Here is a 23,144-nt window from a genome sequence, read left to right on the forward strand (position 1 = left end):
TCTCTTCTGTGCAGTATAGCCCTTCATCCCATGGATGGTTTGCAGCACTGCTGAGGGGAGTAGTGGGAACATTTTTCTTTAATTAAAGAGTTGTATTGTCACCTGGCCATTTTAGTCTCTCTGCTGACTCCTTTCCTGCCCCCGGACAAGCTCCCTGGTGAACATCGTGTACATGTTTCTCCTGGATAGCAGTGACATCTGGTCTCCAGTTACAGATGGCACAGGCACGAAGGCGGCTTCACTTTTAAGTTCTTCACTTTCAAGTTCTCTCTTATTTAATTTTTTAAAAATCTTTATTTATTTTTGAGAGAGAGAAAGAGAGAGAGAGAGAGAGAGTGCAAGCGGGGGAGGAACAGAGAGAGAGGGAAACATAGAATCTGAAGCAGGCTCCAGGCTCTGAGCTGTCAGCACAGAGCCCCATGTGGGGCTCGAACTGACGAACCGTGAGATCATGACTTGAGCTGAAGTGAGACGCTCAACCGACTGAATGCCCCGGGCGCCCCAGGTTCTCTCTTATTTAGAAACCTAAATAAACCCCCTTGCTTCTCCACAGTATGTGCAATGTACCCCAGCTTTTGGGTGCCTGGGAGCTGGACTTACCAGGATTGAAAATTCCCACCAGGTTTGACACATTAGAGTCAGGAACTCTGCCACTTTCAATCATGAAAAGCCCCTTGCCTTCATCTCTTAAATCCTCATAAGAGAATAAAGTGCGTTTAGCGGTTTGCCACTAAATTGTACGTGTCTCACTGGCTCCATCTGCTGTCAGAAAGAGGAACATTACTTCATCCTTAAAAGTGGCGATTGGGAGCCTTGTGCCTCCTTCTGGGTCTGTTTTATCAGAATCTTCCCGGATTGAGGACTGAGTAACGTTTATGGCTCAGTGTTTGTTTATATTTTAAGTCTGCAACTGCTGTTATATTAATAGTACTCCAGGGGCCCCTGGGTGGCTCAGTCGGTTAAGCGACCGACTTTGGCTCAGGTCATGATCTCACAGTTTGTGGGTTCAAGCCCTGCGTGGGGCTCTGTGCTAACAGTTCAGAGCCCGGAGCCTGCTTTGGATTCTGTCTCCTTCTCTCTCTGCCCCTCCCCTGTTTGTGCTCTGTCTCTCTCTCAGAAATAAACATTAAAAAAAAAAAAAAATAGTTCTCCAACCTGTTTTTTCCTTTGTGACAAGGTTTTACTTCGAGCTGTCTAAAAATACATATAGAACTCTCCATATTTTTTTCCTTCTTCAGACATTATTGGTATGTTGTGATTTTGTAGGAAAACTTTCATTTTTATATACGTTTCAAATTTATCAGGGTAAGGATTTACAGAATCTCTTATTTTTTTTTCACCTTTATTGAGCTTTAACTGTCATATAACATCATGTAAGTTGAAGGTGTACATGGGGATGATTGGCTACATTGTATATATTGCAAAATGTTTATGACAGTGAGGTTATGACGATGACATCTCTCACCTCACATAATTATCATTTCATCGTTGTTGTTGTCGCTATGGTGGGAACATTAAAATTCTACTCTTATAGCAAGGATTTCAATACAGCAATACTGTATTTCAAGGATACAATACAGTATTGTTAACCACACTCGCTCGGCATGTTGTGCATTAGATCCCTGGAACTTACCACTGAAAGTTTCTACCCTTTGACCGACATCTCCCCATTTCTCTCCCCACCCCCAGCCCCTGGCAAACACCATGCTACTTGGTTGCCACACATGAGATCGTATAGTATGTGTCTTTCTCTGACTGATTTCATTTGGCATAACGCCCCCAAGGTCCACTGATGCGAATCAGTGAGTCCACGGATGCTGAAAAATCACATTTATGTGTTTTTCCTTCCTCCTGTTACCTTCCTCCCATCCCAATCACAGGAAACTTGCAGGGCATTTATTTGTGTTATGGTAACAACCCTGCGCCTTGTTTTTGTTTTTATAAAGATTTTCTGTTGTTTTTTTTTTTTCAAGTAACTTCTACACCCAGCGCGGGTCTCGAACCTACAACCCCGAGATCAAGAGGTGCACGCTCCATGGACTGAGCCAGCCAGGCGCCCGGCCTTGTTTTTAATAAATACACTCTCACTGGGGAGCAAAAAACCCTGTCCTACCAGCGGAAGCAAATCAACATGTAACAAATGCCTTCGACATAAACTTTGCTTTCCCCTTGAAGTAAATGCATTTCATGTAACCGCAGAAAAATTTAAAAACATATAAAAAGAATGAAGAAGAAAATAACAATAAATAAATAAAATGAAAATCCCACCACAGGAAATGAGTTACTGTGGATGTTTTTTCCTCCAGCCCTTTAAAAATCCTCTCTCTTAGGGCTCCTGGGTGGTGCAGTCAATTGAGTGCCTGACTCTTGATCTCGGCTCAGGTCACGATCTCACGGTTTTTGGGTTCGAGCCCCGGCATCGGGCTCTGTGCTGATGGGGTGGGGCCTGCTTGGGATTCTGTCGCTCATCTCTGCCCCTCCCCCACTTGTTCTCTGTCTCTGTCTCTGTCTCTCAAAAATAAATAAATAAATAAATAAACACTTAAAAAGTTAAAAAAAATAAAATTCTCTCTCCTACCACATGACCACAGGTGATGGGGAAGCAGAGCTACTTCCAGGAGAGGGAGTCTGACAAAGAACTGCCAAGGCCAAAGGACGCAAGCAGGTGTGCAGATGACCCAGTCCAGACTGGGGGTGGGAGGGGCTGAAACCAACCATCCGAGAGTCTTTGAAGGTCTTGTAACTGGAATGAATCCACTGTACGTCCTTTAACGAGGCCCTCTTGGAGGACAGGTCTGGTGCCAGCAGCCACGGTAATTCTAGCTCGAACAGAGGATATTAAAGTTGCTGTGGTTAAAGCTCATACCCGGATCTCGGCAGCAGATAGGCTGTTGCGGTGAGGCAGAGGGGAGCCACTGCCCGCCCAGCCCCTGCCTCTTGGTGCCCTCTCGGTGCTCTTAGTCAACTGTCCCTGGGGCTCAAAGCATTTACTGTGCAAAAAAATAGAGTATTCAAAGCAGACCAGAGCCACCTGGATACCACAGCTAGAAATAGTGGTGTAGAACTGTAGTTCTCTTGTGTTGGCTTTCAGAACTGAGACCATGATTAAGAAGGATGGGGGGGGGGGGGCATTGGTAACGCACTGCTAGGGGGGAAATTCTTGGACTGGCACAAGTTAAAAAAAAAAAAAGTTTCTTATTAGAAAAGAACAGGAGGCACCTGGGCGGCTCCGTCGGTTAAGCGTCCGACTTCGGCTCAGGCCATGCTCTCGCAGTTTGTGGGTTCGAGCCCTCCGTCGCGCTCTGTGCTGACGGCTCAGAGCCTGGAGCCTGTTTCGGATTCTGCGTCTCCCTCTCTCTGTCCCTCCCCCGCTCATGCTCTGTCTCTCAATAATAAATAAACATTAAAAAAATTAAAAAGAACAAACATTTCCTCTCAATATATGTGAATGATGCTTGCATGGCCTCATGCATTTTGGGATCGTCATGGGTGCCGTAGAGAAATAGCTGATACTCCGTCAGGTGCATTTGACACATCTAGGTAGCAGCACCTGGAGGGCTTGCTAACCTACAGATCGCTGGGTTCCACTCCCACCCCCCCCCCCACCCCCCCAGTGTTAAGCCTGAGGTAAGGCCTGAGAATTTGCACGACTGACTGGTTCCCAAGGAACTGATGCTGCTGGTCAAGCAGAAACTTCACCTTCCGAACCACTGAGCTGCACCGTCCAGTCTTTTTTTTTTTTTTTTAAATTTTTTAATGTTTATTTATTTTTGAGAGAGATACAGAGTACGAGTGGGGAAAGGGCAGAGAGAGACACAGAATCCGAAGCAGACTCCAGGCTCTGAGCTGTCAGCACAGAGCCTGACGCGGGGCTTGAACTCACGAACCGTGAGATCATGACCTGAGCCGAAGTCGGACACTCAACCGACTGAGCCACCCAGGTGCCCCGGCACCATCCAGTTCTAACCAAAAAGGATGCATCCAGGGATGCCTGGGTGGCTCCAGGGTCAGTTAAGCTCCCGACTCTTGATTTCAGCTAGCGTCACGATCTCATGGTTCATGAGCTCAAGTCCCTCATCAGGCTTTGCCCTGACAGCATGGAACCTGCTTGGAATTCTGTCCTCTTCTCTCTCTGCCCTCCTTCCTCCCCACCGCCCGCCCCCCCCCGCCGTCAATAAATAAATAAATACCTTTTTTGTTGTTTTTGTTTGTTTTTAAAGGATATGTTCCAGAGTCAAGGAGAATTATGCGTTGTCCTCATGTATTGGTAGAGCCATGCATTTTGCATTCGGTCCAGTAACCCAGTGCCTCTCCTGTTACTAACACGGGGAATTTTCTCAGGAAACTACATGAGGCAATTTCAACAGTGAATGAGTTCCCGAAAGACTTTTTCTCCTTTCCGCATTCAGACCTTGGATTGAAGCTATTACAAAATTTTCCTTCTCCACTGGGAATAGCCCGGGGTCATCAAACCACCGGAGTTAGTCTATCTTTAGAATAGTCTCAGCGAGTGCACCTGGCTGGTTTAGTCAGTAGAGCATGCGAGGTTATAGGTTCGAGCCCACGTTGGGCATAGTGATTACTTTAAAAAAAAAAAAAAAGATCTCAGGGGATTCAGGTTGTAGTAATTCCTCAAACAGAAGCTCCCAGCATCTATAACACCAGGCACTTTTCACCAGCCGATGTGAAAACATGTCATCAGTGTTTCTGCTTTTAAGGGAAGCAGTGTTTCTGCTTCTTTAAAAAAAAAAATTTTTTTTAACGTTTATTTATTTTTGAGACAGAGAGAGACAGAGCATGAACAGGGGAGGGTCAGAGAGAGAGGGAGACACAGAATCTGAAACGGGCTCCAGGCTCTGAGCTGTCAGCACAGAGCCCGACGCGGGGCTCGAACTCAGACCTCGAGATCATGACCTGAGCCGAAGTTGGACGCCCAACCACCTGAGCCACCCAGGCGCCCCTGGAGCCTGCTTCTGATTCTGTGTCTCCCACTCTCTCTACCCCTCCCCTGCTCACGCTCTGTGTCTCCCTGTCTCTCAATAATAAATAAATGTTTAAAAAAAAAAAAGTAAAAAAAAAAGATGTTATTGTCTTCATAATGTAACAAAATATGAAGCTTTGAACTGGATCCTTGGCTTTTTCTCTTCTTATCTCTCCTCCCAGTTCAAAATGCTTGCATCTCTTAATAGCCAGCATTCTCTTAGATCTGCAGTTGGGCTCAACCCATTCAAACCTCAGCACAATCTTCTCTGCAGTTTTAGCCTTTTTCCAGAAAATCGGCTTAGTCTGCCCACCATAGCCCCTCTGCTTCCTCGCATAACGCCGCTTTCCCTGGGCACAAAGAGAATCTTTGCCTTCCTCGCACTGTGTCACTTTGTGGGGTTGGTGGTTGCCACACTTCTTGCCGAAAGTCGGTTTTAGGAACGTCCACCATGGCTGCGAGAACACTGTCGGCATGGAAGGCTGAGGTTTTATTTTTAAGTAATCTCCACACCCAGTGTGGGGCTTGAACTCTCAACCCTGAGATCAAGAGTCACATGCTCCACCGTCTGAGGCAGCCAGGTGCCCCTAGATTTGTCTAATTCTAGCAACGTGCTATGGTTTTTTTCAGAACATTCAAACACAGGAAAAACCCCGTGTTCACCGGAATGTGGGGATTTGGGGCACTTGTATTTTGCTTGTGTCCTAAGTTCCTAGAACAATGCCTGGTACATGACAAGTGCTCTGTAAATCTCTATGAAATAAATAATTGAAACCTAAACTTTACAAACACTGACAATTCACATTAGCATAGTCCCCGCTATCCGTGCATTCCATTCGACTGGTGTTGCTCCTGAAGTTACGGTTCTATTGCGTTCTAGGTGCAGATATGCTCTCTGTGGCTTCTTGTTAGGGGCATCACGTCTCTCTCCTAGGTAGAGCCTTCTGAAGGAATTGTTTTTTTAATGTTTGTTTATTTTTGAGAGAGAGAGAGAGAGCACGAGCAGGAGGGAGACACAGAATCTGAAGCAGGCTCCAGGCTCCGAGCCATCAGCACAGAGCCCGACGCGGGGCCAACTCACGAGCTGTGAGATCATGACCTGAGCTGAAGTCGGATGCCCAACCGGCTGAACTACCCAGGTGCCCCATAAGTAGAGCCTTCTCAACCAAGCATGACTCACTTACCCTAAACAGCCTATCCATTTACATAACTCCTATTGGGACTTGGGACGGAGTGTGGAGAAACAGGCTGGGAAAGATAGGTATTAGCACACTGCATGCTATTAAGTCTATTCCCTTATTATACTGTCTTTGCTACTAAAAGAAAGACAAAGGAAGGGAAACATACTTGCCGGAAGCCGAGCTATCCAACCAGCCTGATGGCAGGGCCCAGGGGGTGGACGGATCTGGACTGCAAGGCGGCCCACGGACAGTGAAGCTTCTCGTACTCCCGCTTTTATGTAATTTTGCCTTAATAAAAGTACCTGGGGGATTGTCTGTTGGGGAATCGCCCTCGACAGGCCCCCCGGGAAAAAAGAACTATTGGGGAAAGAAATAAGTTTCCGCAAGGAAATTGTGCGGCCCTGCATTTAGCCCTTGCCACCCCCTATAAAGACTCCTCTACCGAAAGGAAGGATAGCCCCATACATTTCCCAGCCAAGGAAGGAACAAATGGATTTGAAATCCCCAGTCCGGCAACAAAGGAGTGTATCTATGGGCACAAGTTACTCTGACCCCTAGGCCCGCTTGGCCCCCAGGAGGCATTCCAGATGATGATTGAACCTAGTCAGTTAAGGTAAACAGAATGGTTCATTGGTTCCTAGGTACATTGTCTCTCTGAAAAGGCACAAGGCGTGGGTTCCTAAGGCCCTCTGGGCCCCCTCCTGGCACCTCCGACCGAGGCAAACACTTTTGTTCCTTAAACCACAAGTGGTTCAGGGAAACAACTAAGAGGTCATGTCCCTGTAACTGTTCCACCTGAGGTGTTGAGAGATAGATGACCTTTCACGAAAACAGCAAAGCAAATGCTTTATAGATTATAGATAAACGTAGATACATAATGAAAATAATGTAAGAAATTAATCAATAAGCACGGGGCAGGAGGGAACATTATGAGAAAATAACCATGTTATTCCTTAAAGGGTGATTACACATAGGAACATTTTTAGAATTAGGGAATGCCAGAAAACATAGAGGAATTTGCTAGCATAAGGAAATTGCTAGCAAATATAATGCCTCGTTTGCCACAATAAAGCGGCCAGTCCAACACACTGCTGTTGTCCGTGTCCATTTTTATTTTTGTTTTATTTTATTTTCACTCTTTCGTCGACGCCGTTCATCCTTCGGGAACCCCTGGACCTGCTGGGGCCGGACTCTGGCACATACTCAAAAACCTCTATGTCTACCCACCGATCTGACACACTTCCTAGATTGGTAGGGAGCAGATTAATTCTCCGGATCAATGTGTCTCTGGGGAAATTCGGCAAACGGGGTATCAGCATTTGGCAAGATTTTGCTTTGATTAGAAAACATTCGGAGACACCTTTTCTCCATGTTGCTAATCAGTGTCGAAAAATGATGTGTTTGTTGCTTCTTTTCCTTTAATTTTTTTTTTTTTTTTAAGAGAGAGAGAGTGTGTGTGTGCACCAGCAGGGGAGAGGGGCAGAGTGGGGGAGAGAGAGAATCTCAAGCAGGCTTTGCGCTGAGCAGAGCTTGGATCCTGTGACCCTGGGATCATGACCTGAGCGGAAATCGAGAGTCAGATCCTCAACGGACTGAACTACTCAGGCGCCCGTGTTTATTTACTGCTTCTAAGACTCTCGCTAAACCTTCTAGTTTTCTATTTCATATGTAGATGGATGTTATCCTTGAGTATCGGCATAGGCGGACCCAGAAATGCTATGCCTCGTGAATCTCTGCATCCTGGAGCTGAACCCTCGAAGGGTGCCACCCCCAAATTCAGGATGGTCCACGATCCTCCTGAAACTCCTTCCACCCTCAGTTCCTTATCACCTCATGTCTTCCAGACCATGGGATCCTCCCAGTCTCTCTTCCTTCCTCAACTGGTCTGGATCCCAGAGTTGCACATCTGAACCTTTTACTTGAAGCATTACTTATTCCGCATCTCAGTCTTTCCGTCCCACCTGCCTCACACTGTTCCATTTAGAACTCACAGAGAAAGTCATATCACACTGAAGATGTATTTTACTATCAGTTCATGGCTTTCAACTTCATCTAGATTCTCAGACCTTCTAGTCCCACACTGTCCACTAGGATAGCCATTAGCCACATATCACTACTGGGTACTTGAAAGATGCTCACTTAGGGGCACCTTTGGGTGGCTCAGTCGGTTGAGTGTCTGACTTCGGCCCAGGTCATGATCCTGCGCTTCGTGGGTTTGAGTCCTGCATCGGGCTCTGTGCTGACAGCTCAGAGCCTGGAGCCTGCTTCAGATTCTGTGAATCTCTCTCTATGCCCCTCCCTCACTCTGTCTCTCTATCTCTCCCAAATGAATAAACATTTAAAACAATTATTTAAAGAAAATGGGAATGCAAGCTGGTGCAGCCCCTCTGGAAAACAGTATGGAGGTTCCTCAAAAAACTAAAAACAGAACTACCCTACGACCCAGCAATTGCACTACTAGGGATTTATCCAAGGGATACAGGGGTGCTGTTTCGAAAGGACACATGCACCCCAGTGTTTATCGCAGCACTATCAACAAAAGCCAAAGTATAGAAAGAGCCCAAATGTCCATTGATGGATGCATGGATAAAGAAGATGTGGTATATATATATATATATATATATATATATATATATATATACACACACACACACACACAATGGAGTATTACTCGGCAATCAAAAAGAATGAAATCTTGCCATTCACAACAATGTGGATGGAACTAGAGGGTATTATGCGAAGCAAAATTAGTCAGAGAAAGACAAATATTATATGACCTTACTCATATGAGGATTTTAAGAGACAAAACAGATGAACATAAGGGAAAGGAAACAAAAATAATATAAAAACAGGGAGGAGGACAAGGCGTAAGAGACTCATAAGTATGGAGAACAAACAGAGGGTTACTGGAAGGAGTGTAGGAGGGGGAATGGGCTAAATGGGTAAGGGGCATTAAGGAATCTACTCCTGAAATCATTGTTGCACTATATGCTAACTAATTTGAATGTAAATTAAAAAATAAAATAAAAAAAAGAATTCTAATATAAATTACATATAAATATCAATTAAAAAAAAAAGAAATATGCTCCCTCAAATTAAGATATACTAGGGGTACCTGGGTCAGTTGGTTAAGCATCCAACTTTGGCTCAGGTCACGATCTTGCGGTTCATGAGTTGGAGCCCTGCGTCCGGCTCTGTGCTGACAGCTCGGAGCCTGGAGCCTGCTTTGGATTCTGTGTCTCCCTCTCTCTCTGCCCCTCCCCCACTCATGCTCTGTCTCTCTCTCTCTCTCTCTCAAAAAACGAACATTAAAAAATGTTTAAAAACAAAAACAAACAAATCAAGACATACTACAAGGACTTCTGGCCAAGATGGAGTGACAGGGACCAGATTCATTCTCCAACCTGAAACAATCAAGGACTCCACACAAGGACTCGCTGTGCGAACTTGGGCAAGCAACTTATCTCCCGTCCTCGTATGCGTGATGGGAATAGTAAGAGTTTCTACCGCATAGGGCTGTGGCGATGAGTAAATGTGAAAATGTGCGTATAGCACCTAGCATAGGGCTTGGTACCTAGTAACACTGTATAACTATTAATTAGCAAGGATTATTACTGTGATTACCCACCACTTCTAATGTCAGCCACAGAATTGCTGTCTCCCTCACTCTCAGCAGATGACCTTTCTTCCACCTCACTGAGAAACAGGCCGTTGTGTGATTCCACGTAATGTATTTTCCTCTTGTTAATAAAGTCCTCTCTGGGGCGCCTGGGTAGCTCAGTCGGTTAAGCATCCGACTTCGGCTCAGGTTATGATCTCGCAGTCCGTGAGTTCGAGCCCCGCGTCGGGCTCTGTGCTGACAGCTCAGAGCCTGGAGCCTGTTTCAGATTCTGTGTCTCCCTCTCTCTCTGACCCTCCCCCATTCATGCTGTCTCTCTCTGTCTCAAAAATAAATAAACGTTAAAAAAAATTTAAAAAAACAACAACAAAGAAATAAGTCGTCTCTGCTCCCGTGTATCCCAACTCCTGCTCTCAAATCTCAAGGCTGAGACCCTCTACCTTTTCTTCTCCTCCTTTGGGGCCAAGCAGTCACCACAGCTCTGATGTTCCTCTTCCCCATGGTCCAAAGACGTGAAGTCCTGGGTTGCCTGGGTGGCTCAGTTGAGCAATCAACTCTTGATTTTGGCTCAGGTCATGATCCCAGGATGGTGGGATTGAGCCCTGCTTTGGGCTCCACACTGATAGGGGAGCCTTCTTGAGATCCCCTCTCTGCCCCTCTCCCCTGCTCATGCCCTCTCCCTCTAAAGTAAAAACAAATAAATAAAGAAAACAAAATAACAAAGACTTGTGAATTCCTTCTTCCTTTCCTTTTTTTTTTTAATTTTGTTTAATGTTGATTCATTTTTTTTTTTAACATTTATTTATTATTGAGAGACAGAGAGAGACAGAGCATGAGCAGGTGAAAGGCAGAGAGAGGAGGAGACACCGAATCTGAAGCAGGCTCAAGCCGTCAGCTCAGAGCCCAATGCCGGGCTCGAACTCACAAACGGTGAGATCATGACCTGAGCCGAAGTCGGACGCTCAACCGACTGAGCCACCCAGGCGCCCCATAATGTTGATTCATTTTTGAGAGACAGAGAGAGACAGAGCACAAATCAGGGAGGGCTAAAAAGAGAGGGAGACACGGAATCTGAAGCAGGCTCTAGGCTCTGCACTGACAGGCTGATAACAGCGCGCCTGATGCGGAAATCGAACCGGCGAACCGGGAGATCGTGAGCTGAGCTGAAGTCGGATGCTTCACCAACGGAGGCCACCCAGGCAGCGCGAGTTCCTTTTTTCTAGTAACGGGCTCCAGTTCCTTCTCTTAGAACACCACCGGCAACCGAAATCCAAAACTTGGCAAATACCTTGCATCCTCCTATCATCCATAATACTCAAAAGTAGTGTTAATTTTGTTGCCTCAGTTTTCCTACAACTCCATAGAAACTGCTCAACTTCACATCACTGATGGTTATCTTCACATCATGAAGTCCCACAGGTACTTTTTAGCCCTTATCTTAAAGGCTCAGTCTGTCGACTGTGATGGGAGGCTACTGACCAGGAATCATCAGAGTTCAATGCCAAGGAGTCCACATCCTCAGCCCATTGTGGTGGGGTATAGGTGAGGTATTAATGGAGGCATAATTTCCCTTTCGAACCCCCAATAGTGCGGTCATGGCAAAATCAGAGAATTCAAATGTTTGGATTTCTGTCTTCTTTGGTTACTGCACAGCCCTAGTATAAAGAGGGAAGAGATTTGAAAGAAGTACAGAAGCAGAACAAACTTAATCCTGGTTTCTTTCCCACAAACAGATGACACTGAGATGTGGAGGAAGGACTTGGGGTAGGAAGATAGAGATTTCTACATGCATTTGAGGTACTTTATAGCCTGTCCCCTGTCTGAGGTCGGTTCCAACTGTGGCAGTATAAAGGAATGTTCTTTTTTGGAGATCTGAGACTAGAGAGGAACCATGCCTGTTTTTTAATTTTTTTAAAAAATTTGTTTTAATGTTTATTTATTCTTGAGAGAGAGAGAGAGAGACAGAGCATGAGCAGGGGAGGGGCAGAGAGAGAGAGAGGGAGACCCAGAATCCGAAGCAGGCTCCAGGCTCTGAGCTGTCAGCACAGAGCTCAATGTGGGGCTCAAACCCATGGACTGTGAGATCATGACCTGAGCTAAAGTCGGATGCTTAACCGACTGTGCCACCCAGGCACCTCAAAAACCATGCCTGTTTTTAAAGAGACTTCCCAGGATATGGCAAGGCCCATAGAGAATTCCTTCATGGAATCATTGCCATTGCTGGTAATTTGAACCGAGCCTTAGAAGTGTCTAGATATAAGACTGGACACACCTCTCTAGGCTTGTCTCTGGCCTAGTGGCCAGAATGACATTTAAAAGCTCTGGTGATTCGGGGCACCTGGGTGGCTCAGTTGGGTGAGCATCTAGCTTTGGCCAGATGTTGTATGTTGTATGTCCTAGTTTGTTTAAACTTCAGGGGTAGTTAGCTGCCTTAATTCAGTATCCATACTTTAGTGACAATCCAGTTTATGTAAGAAAAGCCACATTCTAGAGACACCTATGAAAAAATGCTTCTGATATCCTTATCTTGATTAGAACCCAAGACTTGGTGAATTTGCAGAGTGACTATGACAAGTTGTGTTTTTATTGGTGACATTAGAGACTTGTTATAAATGGACCCAGTTGAAAGTAAAGGTATTTAAGATACATGCATTGGTAAAAATATTTTAGAGACTTCTCCTTTCTTGCATGAAGAGGGAATAAGAATTCTGCAAGAAGGGCGTCTGGGTGGCTCAGTTGGTTAAGTGTCTGACTTTGGCTCAGGTCATGATCTCGCGGTCCATGGGTTCAAGCCCCGCATCGGGCTCTGTGCTGACAGCTCAGAGCCTGGAGCCTGCTTCGGATTCTGGGTCTCCCTCTCTCTCTCTGCTCCTCCACCACAAGCACTCATGCTCTCTCTGTCTCTCTTTCTCTCTCTGAAAAATGAAGAAATAAACTTAAAAAAAAAAAAAAAAAGGAAGAATTCTGTAAGGCCTGAGGCCTTTGTGGCTTGAATACTAACTTTCCCTGTTTGACAGAATTTGTAGTTGCCTCTGGAATGTTGTCACATCTGCCTGGCATGAACCTATCATGAGAGGTATTAGTTCAGGGACCTAAAAAGACTGAAAGCTGAAACACCACTGGGTCTATAGAACAGCTTGTACGAAATGTTTTGTGTATCCTTATTAATGAATAAATGCCGAATGTCTGAGTATACCTCGGTATTTGGTCTGAAGCAGACTTTCCTTATAACCTGGTAGTGAGAACATGGTGAGCTAACCGGCAAACTTTCTCATGGCTTCTTTTATTTATCTGTTTCATCATTATTTTCTCCCGGAATCTGGGGTACACACTTATGGATTAATCATAAACCTTGGTTTGTGACAATTCGAGCCATGCCCTTGTTAGTCTACAAATGGCCTGCCTTTATTTATTTATAATCAGCTATGTCATCAGTTTTAATAATTCAAGGGGCACTCATGAAACCAGCGTTCAAAACAAATGCTGGTACCTTGACAGTAATCTACATTTCTCCCAGATTTCTTAAAAAAATTTTTTTTAATGTTTGCTTATTTTTGACAGAGAGAGAGAGACAGAGCATGAGCGAGGGAGGGGCAGAGAGAGAGGGGGACACAGAATCCGAAGCAAGCTCTGGGCTCTGAGTTCTGAGCTCCGAGCTGTCAGCACAGAGCCCGACGCGGGGCTCGAACTCACGGACCGCGAGATCATGACCTGAGCCGAAGTGAGACGCCCAACCGACTGAGCCACCCAGGTGCCCCTCTCTCGGGTTTCTTAATAGCAGCATTAGTAACATCTTGAGCCGGATAATTCTTTGTTGAGGGGCTGCCCTGTGCATTACAGAACATTTACCAGCATTCTTGACCACTACCCAATAGATGCTGGTTGTACCCCTGCTTTCAGTCATGACAAGCAAAAATGTCTCCAGACACTACTACGTTGGGGGACAAAATTGTCCCAGGTTGAAAACCAAGAGTTATTCCTATTGTCTCCTCCCCCTGTGTTATTGCTCTATTGTCGCTGCAACAAATCACCACAAACTTAGTGGCTTGAAAGCACCATGAATTTATTATCTTGCAGTTCATTCTATAGGTCAAAATAGCCATTCTATAGCCAGCTCTTGCTGGCTAAAATCAAAGTGCTGGCAGGGCTGGGTTTCCCTTCTAAAAGCTCTAGGGAAGAATCCGTTTCCTTCTCTTCTCCAACCGGTAGCAGCTACTGGCATTCCTTGGCTCCTGGCCCCCTTCCTTTGTCTTCAAAGCAAGCAACCACAGTGGGTTGGGTCCTTCTCACATCTCCTTCTAGCAAACTCTTTTCCGCTTCCCTCTTCCATGTTTAAAAACCCTTCTGATTCTATTGGGCCACCCAGATAATCCAGGATGATTTTAAAACAACAGCTGATTAGTGGGGTACCTGGTTGTCTCAGTCGGTTAAGCATCTGCCTTCAGCTCAGGTCATGATCTCACGTTCGTGAGTTCCAGCCCCACATCAGGTTCTCTGCTGACATCTCAGGGCCCGTCTCAGATCCTCTGTCCCCCCCCTTTCTGCCCCTGCCCCATTTACACTCTCTCTCTTAAAAATAAGTAAATAAACTTGAAAAAAGAATGTTTTTGATAGGGGCGACTGGGTGGCTCAGTGGGTTAAGCATCTGACTCTTGATTTCGGCTCAGGTCATGATCTCACAGTTTGTGAGATTGAGCCCCACGTTGAGCTTTGTGCTGACAGTGCAGAGCCTGCTTGGGATTCTCTCTGAGACTTCTAGGTTAGTTAGACTTCTGTAGACCTTGAATTATGAACATTTCCATCATCCTAGCCTTATTGCTGATAAGGAAAGGTTGATGAGACCGTGACAGTGTATTGGCCTGAACACCAACCTAAGGAGAGAAGGATCATTCTTCCCAATTATGTTCAAGGAGTAATGGAGTATTCTTTCCAGTAGGGGACATATGGTCCAGTTCTCACCCCTGGATTTCTATCCCTTTGCCCCATCGTGTAGTCCCGCTGGAGGACCCCATCCTCTAGTGCAGAACAGTCTTGGAAGGGTATCTTTTAACGAGCTCTTCAGACATGTTGGATTATTGCCAGGACTGTGACTCAGCAGGACCCCTTCTGGCCCTACCCTTTTTTTTTCTCTAGGCCAGTCAAAATGTGCTCTACCATCAATCAGCAGCATCGATATAACGTGGGAGCAGACCCAAAGTCAGACCTATTGAATCATAACCTGTACCTTAGCAACATCCTCTGGGGATTTGTGTGCACATTAAAATCTGAGAAACACTGCTGTCAGGCATTTAAGGCAGGCATTTGGCTTACCTAAAGCTTGCTGTGGAGGCTTTCAACTTGGAGCCCGGAGGAACTCATAAATCAGTTAGATTAGAACTCTGCTATGGCGCCAGGGTCGCCCCCTCTGGGTTAAGGTTGAACAGGAAAACCTGTTCCTTGAAAAAATCTCGATTTTCCCAAATTGTCACATCGGGCTCAGGTTTTAGAGAAGTCAGACTCAGAAGTCTTTTTCTTTGTTAATGCTTATTTTTCAGAGAGAGCAAGTGCGCGGGGGAGAGAGAGGAGACAGAGGATCCAAAGTGGACTCTTCACTGAGAGCAGAGAGCCCCCCTACGGCTCGAACTCACGGAACTCACGAACTGTGAGATCAGAACCTGGGCCGAAGGCAGATGTTTAACCAGCTGAGTCACCCAGGCGCCCCCTTTAAGTTTTTGAAATCATACTGTTTTCCCTAAATGAGTGAATAAATCAGGACATAAACATGGTAAGTCCTATTCCTCTGCTTTTTTATTTAGGAGATTTCTATTTCTCTGCTACCGTAAACTCAGTAAATATGTAAAAACAACTCTGGATGATATATATAAGAGTACAACAGTGTATCAGTATCCATCAGTGATCCCATCCCTTCCTCCCTCAACATAAACAAGCTTTTTTTCCCCCCTTATCGTTCCTAAATTTAATCCTTAGTGATTATTCACTTTTCTATTTTTTTTTTTTTTTAGTGATTATTCACTTTCTAATCACACAATTAAATGTGTAAAAACAGAGTATGGGAAGTGTCAGGCTTTATTTCCCCAGGGAACATGAAGTTGTAAAACATTCTGGACTTAAGGACACTGATGAATACAATCATTGTTGACATTTTGTGTTAGATAATTCTTTGTTTTAGAGAGCTCTGCATTGCAGCGGTTTTGCAGCATCTCCGACCTTTACCCACTAGGTGTCAGCAGCACTCCCTTAGTTGGAGTCATCCAATAAAATGCCTCCAAACACTCCAGCCGGTGCCAGATGGGAGGGGGGGGGGGGTGGGGGGGGGGCGGGGGGGGGGTGGAGAAGGGAATGCCCCCAGTTGAGAACTACTTACGGTGTTTATCATCCGTCTTGAGCTTTACCGCGTGCAGTTCTCAACGCCATACTGATTCTACCTTCTCAGTTGGAGAGGTTTGGGGAGCAAAAAAAAGAGTTTAAAGATTATAAGGTCCAAGGGATTGAGATATGCGACCTACATAGGTGGTTTCCCCTGCAATCGCGGTTCCTTTCGTGAGAAGGAAATCCAGATGGGAAACTTCAGGTAGGGATGTCTTTACAGATACTGGCAGAGACTCAAGAGCAGTAGTTCCCAAACTTGATCGCATGTTAGAATCAGCTGGGGAGAGGGGGAGGGGGAGAAATATACATATATATATATATATATATATATATATATACACATACATATGTGTGTGTGTGTGTGTGTGTGTGTATATATTTATCTGCCTCTGCCTCTGCCTCAACCCTGCCCTGGAAAACTGAGATTTAATAGGTCTGGAGATGGGCCCAGATTAGGTATTGTTTAAAAAAAAAAAAAAAAAAAAAAAAAAAAATGGGGCGCCTGGGTGGCTCAGTCGGTTAAGCGTCCGACTTCAGCTCAGGTCGCGATCTTGCGGTCTGTGAGTTCGTGCCCCCTGTCGGGCTCTGGGCTGATGGCTCAGAGCCTGGAGCCTGCTTCCGATTCTGTGTCTCCCTCTCTCTCTGCTCCTCCCCCGTTCATGCTCTGTCTCTCTCTCTGTCTCAAAAATAAATAAACGTTAAAAAAAAAAAACAAAACATTTAAAAGTGCCACGGGTGAGTCTAATTGCAACCTCAGTTGAGAACCACTGATCTAGGAGTGTGATGGAACACTGGTAGCAAACAATGATTATGCTTCCCATGCTTTTTGCATGGATAAAACTTGTTCGGGCGAAGGATGATTTTCAGGGGAAAAAAAAAATAAAAAGAATGGTTTTTCCGGCAGCTTCAAGTATCTGAAAAATGGATGCATCTCGTCTGAAAACAGACAAGTTTGGATTTCTTTCTAAGTACCTAAAGTGGGAGATCTTTATGTATTCTAGTTGTACATCTGCAATGTTATTTCTTCTTGGGGGTTAGTATTGAGGGGGAAACATGTTTGGGCTGAGAAATAAACTTTTTTGCTGAAAGTATATCCTCAAAGTTTTAAGTAAGCAGCAGAAAGGCATGATAGGTAAACTGAGGCCTAGAGTCGCTACCCCATTCCCATGCCTGCCACCACATTCCAAACCAAATTCCTGTCCCAAACCAAATTACAATAGGAGAGGGAACTATTCTACTCTTTATTTTGCTCGCTGGGGATCTATACAGGAGGTGGAGGTGCAGCACAAGTCCCCAAGAGCGAGGGGGCATAAGTCCATTCATCCTACTGTCTGTCTGAGGTACAACCCCTAAGGCTCTTATGCAAGGGTAGAAGGTAGCTACATGGACTCGATTTGTCTCTGCGCCCCTTCCAGAGTTTTTCTGCCCCGCTGTCCCAAACGATGACAAGTCAAGCGAGGACCAAAGCCACGCCCACGACAGACCCTTCAGATTTCCAGAAGTGATGTTCCACCAGAGCAGAGCGGCAGCTTTTCAATTCATTCCTCTTTGATGAGCTGCATGTAATTTTCTCCATATACCCTGTGGAACCACACTCGGGACGGGGGTCGTGGTTAGCCTGGAAATTAGAGCATGGAGCACATGCTTCTGCCACCACAAACTCTTGCAACAGCCAGCCCGGCGAATTGGAGGTGCTCACTGATAGCTTCTGCGCCGGCACAGGAGCCTCCGATTGGCAGAGCTTTAAGGTGCAAGCCGCCGAGCAACCTGCCCTGGGGGAGGCCACGCCTCCCTGCGCCCCTAGGCTTAGAGGGCTCGGTGTGAGCCGTCAGGACAGAGGGACCTTCAGGACTGGCCTCCTGCCTCGTCTAGGGCTCACTTCCTTTGCAGCCGGCAGGAGGTTCCAGATCCGGGCTGAGAAACACCAGCAGTGCCTATCAGGGCAAAGGCTTTATTGGGATGTCTCCTTGGCCGCAGCAAGAAAAGCCAACACGCATTTGTTGGATTGGGCTGTGGGCTCACTTCTTTGGACCCTGACAAGCCTCGGGAAAGGCCGTCTCTAGGTCCCTGCGGGAGATTTCTTGCCCTGAGGAAGAGGCTCGGCCCAATCTTCAAAATGTAAGAAAAATATTAATCATTGAAATCAGTTTCCAAATTGGATTTTGGGTGGCTTAAAATAAGATATGTATTTACAATAAACCAGTTTAGGTAGAAAGAGAATATCTTACCTTGAAAAAGAGAAAAGAGCTAACACACTAACTAGTGGCTCTATCTCTAGTAACTAGGCTTAAACATTAAATTTAGCACCCGTCTTCCCTGTCTGCAGGACAAAAAGGGAAACAGGGACGTATTCATTAGGTAGTTTCATAAGAGAACTTAATAGTTCCTCAAGAAAATTAAAATTTTTTCTGGTAGCAAATTGAAACAGGAGGTTAAGAAATGTAATTTTTATCATGTTGCTATCTCATTGTTTTCTTTGACAAATCCATACTGTGAAATTACTGACTTTTTAAACGTTTAAAGCCTTGAGACTTACAGCATCACCTGGATCCCGTGCCCGATGGCCTTCGCAGGAACTAGGCATGAACCCTGCCGCTGTTTCTTTGGGCACCAGTTACCTTTCTCAAATTACTCTGGTGTTCTCTGCTTTGCATACATAAGCCTGTGTCTCGCTTTGACAGAATTATTTCATCTTGAACAAATATACCTTCTTTTTATTTTTTTTACCTTCAATTTTAAGAAGAGCTGTGTGGGCCCTTTGGTTTCAGAGACACTACTTATAACCAGCAAAATTGGCCTTAGCCCGGAGCCTTCCAGACATTTGGTTTAGACGTCCTGTCACCGGCAGGCCTCCATGGCTTCTAAATAGTGGAAAGAGCCTTACACTATTATCTTCTTATTTTTTGGAGAAAGAGTGTGGGCAGTGGGAGAGGGAGGGAGGGAAAGAGAGGGAGAGAGTGAGAGAGGAAGGAAGGAAAGAAGGAAGGGAGGGGATGGGGATGAGAGGGGGAGGGGAGGGGGAGGAGAAGGGGAGGGGAGGAGAGGGGGAGGAGAAGGGGAGGGGAGGGGAGGGGGAGAATAAGGGGAGGGGAGGGGAGGGGAGGGGAGGGGAGGGGATAGGATCCCAATCAGGCTCCATGCTCAGCACAGAGCCAGATAGGAGGCTCAATCCCACAACACTGGGACCCGGGCCTGAGCTGCAATCTAGAGTCAGATGCTTAGCCAATTGAGCCACCCAGACACCCCAGAACATGGGATTCTTGATCTTGGGATCATGAATTTGAGCCCCACGTTGGGTGTAGAGACTACCTAAAAATATAACACTTAAAAAAAGTGGAGTAAATACCGAAGAAAAGGAAAACAATTCCAGAATTCACTATCCTGAGCACTGAATTCTATTCTGAAGACCAGGTAACTCCTTTTGATATCACCCAAATATGGAGACTAATAGTTGCGTCTCGAATCGGTTTTGTCTTCCTTAGTAATAGACTCTGATTTTTAGCTGGGCCTATTACTGCTCAGCTAACTACGTACATTTCCAAACCACTCGTATGATCAGATACGGTCGTGGGATTAAGCACCAGCTAAAGAGGGACAAGCAGGTGTGTTGTTGTAGGAGGCTTCCCAAAAGGGTCTTTAAAAGGAATGGATTGATGGATGGATTAATGGATAAACAAATTGTGGTCTATACTCCTACAACATGGAGGAGCTGGAAAACATCCTGAATGAGATACACCAGACGCAAAGAGACAAATTATATGATTACACTTATAGCAAGTAGGTAGAATATGGAGATTTCTGCACAGCAATATGAAACTACTTTATGACAGTGAACTGTGTCACTAAAAATGGTTAAAATGGTAAACTTTATGGTATTTTGACCACAGTAATAAAACAAGCAGTGGGGTGGATTTGACTAAGGTATGGAATTCGGTGGAGGAAGGATCGCCTTTTGAATAAATGCTGTTAGAGAAGTTGGCTTTCTACAGGCTAAAAAATGAACCTCTATGTAAGTTTCAGACCTAATAGAAAAATTAACTTTAAATGAATCGACTTACATTTAAAATAGAAAACTAGGGGCGCCTGGGTGGCTCAGTCAGTTAAGCATCTGACTTCGGCTCAGGTCATGATCTCGCGGTCCATGAGTTCGAGCCCCGCGTCGGGCTCTGTGCTGACCGCTCAGAGCCTCGAGCCTATTTCGGATTCTGTGTCTCCCTCTCTCTCTGACCCTCCCCCATTCATGCTCTGTCTCTCTCTGTCTCAAAAATAAATAAACGTTAAAAAAAATTTTTTTTTAAACAGAAAACTAAGCAACAGAAGAAAAATCTTCAGGCTCTAGAGCTAGGCAAAGAGTTCTTAAGAGTTGACACTAAAAGCATGACCCATAAAAGGAAAAAAATCCATAAATTGGATTTCGTTAAAATCAAGAACTATTACTCCATGAAAAACCTTGTTAAGAGAATTAAAAAAAAAAACAAAAAAAAACTAGAATGGGGAAAAATACTTTCAAACCACTTATTTTCAATGCAGGTGAAAAAGGCCTCTACTGGAAGATGCCATCTAGGACTTTCGTAGCTGGAGGGAAGTCATGCTTCAAAGGACAGGCTAATGCAGCTGGTAACCAATTTGAAGCCAATCCTCATTTACCATTCTGAAAACCCTAGGGCCCTCAAGAACTTTTCAATCTACTCTGCTTGTGCTCTATAAATGGAACAACAAAGCCTGGATGACAGCATTAACTGTTTATATGGTTAACTGAATATTTTAAACCCACTGTTGAGACCTACTGCTCAGAAGAAAAGATTTGTTCCAAACTATGACTGTTCATTGACCATGCACCTGGTCACCCAAGAGCTCTGATGGAGATGTCCAACAAGATTCCTGCTGTTTTCATGCCTGCTAACACAACAGCCATTCTGTAGCTCATGGAGCAAGGAGTAATTTCAACTTTAAGTCTTACTTTAGGGTTTTTAAGTCTTATTAAGAAAGACCTTTTGTAAGGCTGTATAGCTGCCATTGTTTGTGATTTCTGATAGATCTGGGCAAGGTACATTGAAAACCTCTGGAAAGGATTTGCTATTCTAGATGCCACTATCTATTCTTCAAGGTAAGAGGTCAACATAGCAACATTAACAGAAGTTTGGAAGAAGTGGACTCCAACCCTCATGGAGGACTTTTAGGGGTTCAAGACCTCAGTAGAGAAAGTCACTGTAGATGTGGCTGCAATAGCAAGAGAATGAGAATTAGATGTGGAGCCTGAAGATGTGACTGAATTGCTACAATCTCATGATAAAATTTGAATGGATGACGAGTTTCTTCTTACAGACGAGCAAAGAAAGTGGTTTATTGAAATGGCAATCTAGTGCTGGCGACCATGCCATGAAGACTGTTGAAATGACAACAAAGGGTGTGAAATTTTACATAATCTTGGGGCACCTGGGTGGTTCAGTCAGTTAAGCGTCCAACTTCAGCTTAGGTCATGATCTCACGATTCATGGGTTCGGGCTATCTGCTGTCAGTACAGAACCTGCTTCCGATCCTGTCCCCCTCTCTCTCTGCCCCTTCCCAGCTCATGCTCTCTCTCAAAAATAAACATGAAAAACACTCAGAATATTACATGATCTTAGTTGATAAAGCAGCAGCAGCATTTGAGAGGATGGACTCCAGTTTAGAAAGAAAATTCTACTGCAGGTAAAATACCAAACAGCATTGATGCATGTTGCATAGAAATTGTCCTTGCAAGGAAGAAGCAATCAATGCAGCACAAACTGTCATTGTTGTCTTAAAGAAACTGCCCCAGCCACACCAGCCTTCAGCAGCCACTACCCTCATCAAGTCGGCAGCCATCAACAGGGAGGCCAGACCCTCCACCGGTAAAAAGATGATGCTTAGTATTTTCTAGCAATCAAGTATTAAGGCATCTACATTTAGACATAATGGTTTTGCACACTTAATAAACTACAGTATAGAATCTTGGCCTTTTGACTAAGATCAAGTGTAATAAACTACAGTATAGTATAAACCTAACTTTTGTGGGTACTGGGAAACCAAAAAATTCATTTGATTCCCTCTGTTGTGATCTTTACTTCATTGCGGTGGTCTGGAACCAAACCCACAAGATCTCTGAGGTATGCCTGTAAGTGGAAGATAGAAAGTGGAATAACAAAGAAAGTTAATTATATAAATTATAATTTATAGGATGGGAAATAATTATACAAATTGGAAATAATTATTTAAAAAGGAGTCTAGAGAAAGATGCAGAGAAGATACGCAAAGGCCATTCAAAATACACAGAATTGGTCTCCCCAGAGAAAACAAAAATAATGGAACAGAACAATTCACAAGACTACTAAATGAAACTGAGAGCACACACCATGTTCAAGAGGAAATGGTGATCCAGAATGGTCAAAACAGAGAGCTATTTGAAGAGCTATCTTCAAAGATTAAAGGCCCTTTTAAAGTCAGGCAAAAGGACACTTAAGGGGTTAGGGAGGGGGGTGCGGGGTGGGGGATCAAGCTGGCCTCAGTTCTCATTAACATTCAGCATTTGCAACAGTAGGATACTTTAATGTTTATTTTTGAGAAAGCACAAGCAGGGGAGGAACAGAAGAGAGGGGGAACAGAGGATGGGAGGCAGGCTGTGCTCACAGCAGTGAACCCGATGAGGGGCTCAAACTCACGAACCGTGAGATCATGACCAAAACCATGAGATCATGACCAAAGTCAGCCGCTTAACTGACTGAGCCAGAACAATACTTCTAATATCCTTGAGCAAAAGGAGTTAAGACAAGCAGTCTTTCGAGAAATAAGAGAACAATTCTGGACATGAAAGAACTCGGGGCATAGAGTTCTTTCTGAAGAAAGCACTAGAGAACAGAACAAGTCAGGTGAGAAGTCACTGGATTCACTACAGAAGATAGTGATGAGCATTACATATATGGAACTGTAGGGAAAAAAAAGACTTTAAAAAGGGTGCAGAAAGGAGTAACAGAAT

The 23,144-nt window shown here is 44.8% G+C and overlaps 1 pseudogene; it reads right to left on the reverse strand.

The window, feature by feature from the left end:
- Window positions 1-17,435: 17,435 nt before the first annotated feature.
- Window positions 17,436-18,734, reverse strand: LOC122225336 (annotated as a pseudogene).
- Between the last annotated feature and the right edge of the window lie 4,410 nt (window positions 18,735-23,144).

The sequence above is a fragment of the Panthera leo genome, chromosome B4 (assembly GCF_018350215.1).
Source record: "Panthera leo isolate Ple1 chromosome B4, P.leo_Ple1_pat1.1, whole genome shotgun sequence".
Taxonomy (NCBI): Eukaryota; Metazoa; Chordata; class Mammalia; order Carnivora; family Felidae; genus Panthera; species Panthera leo.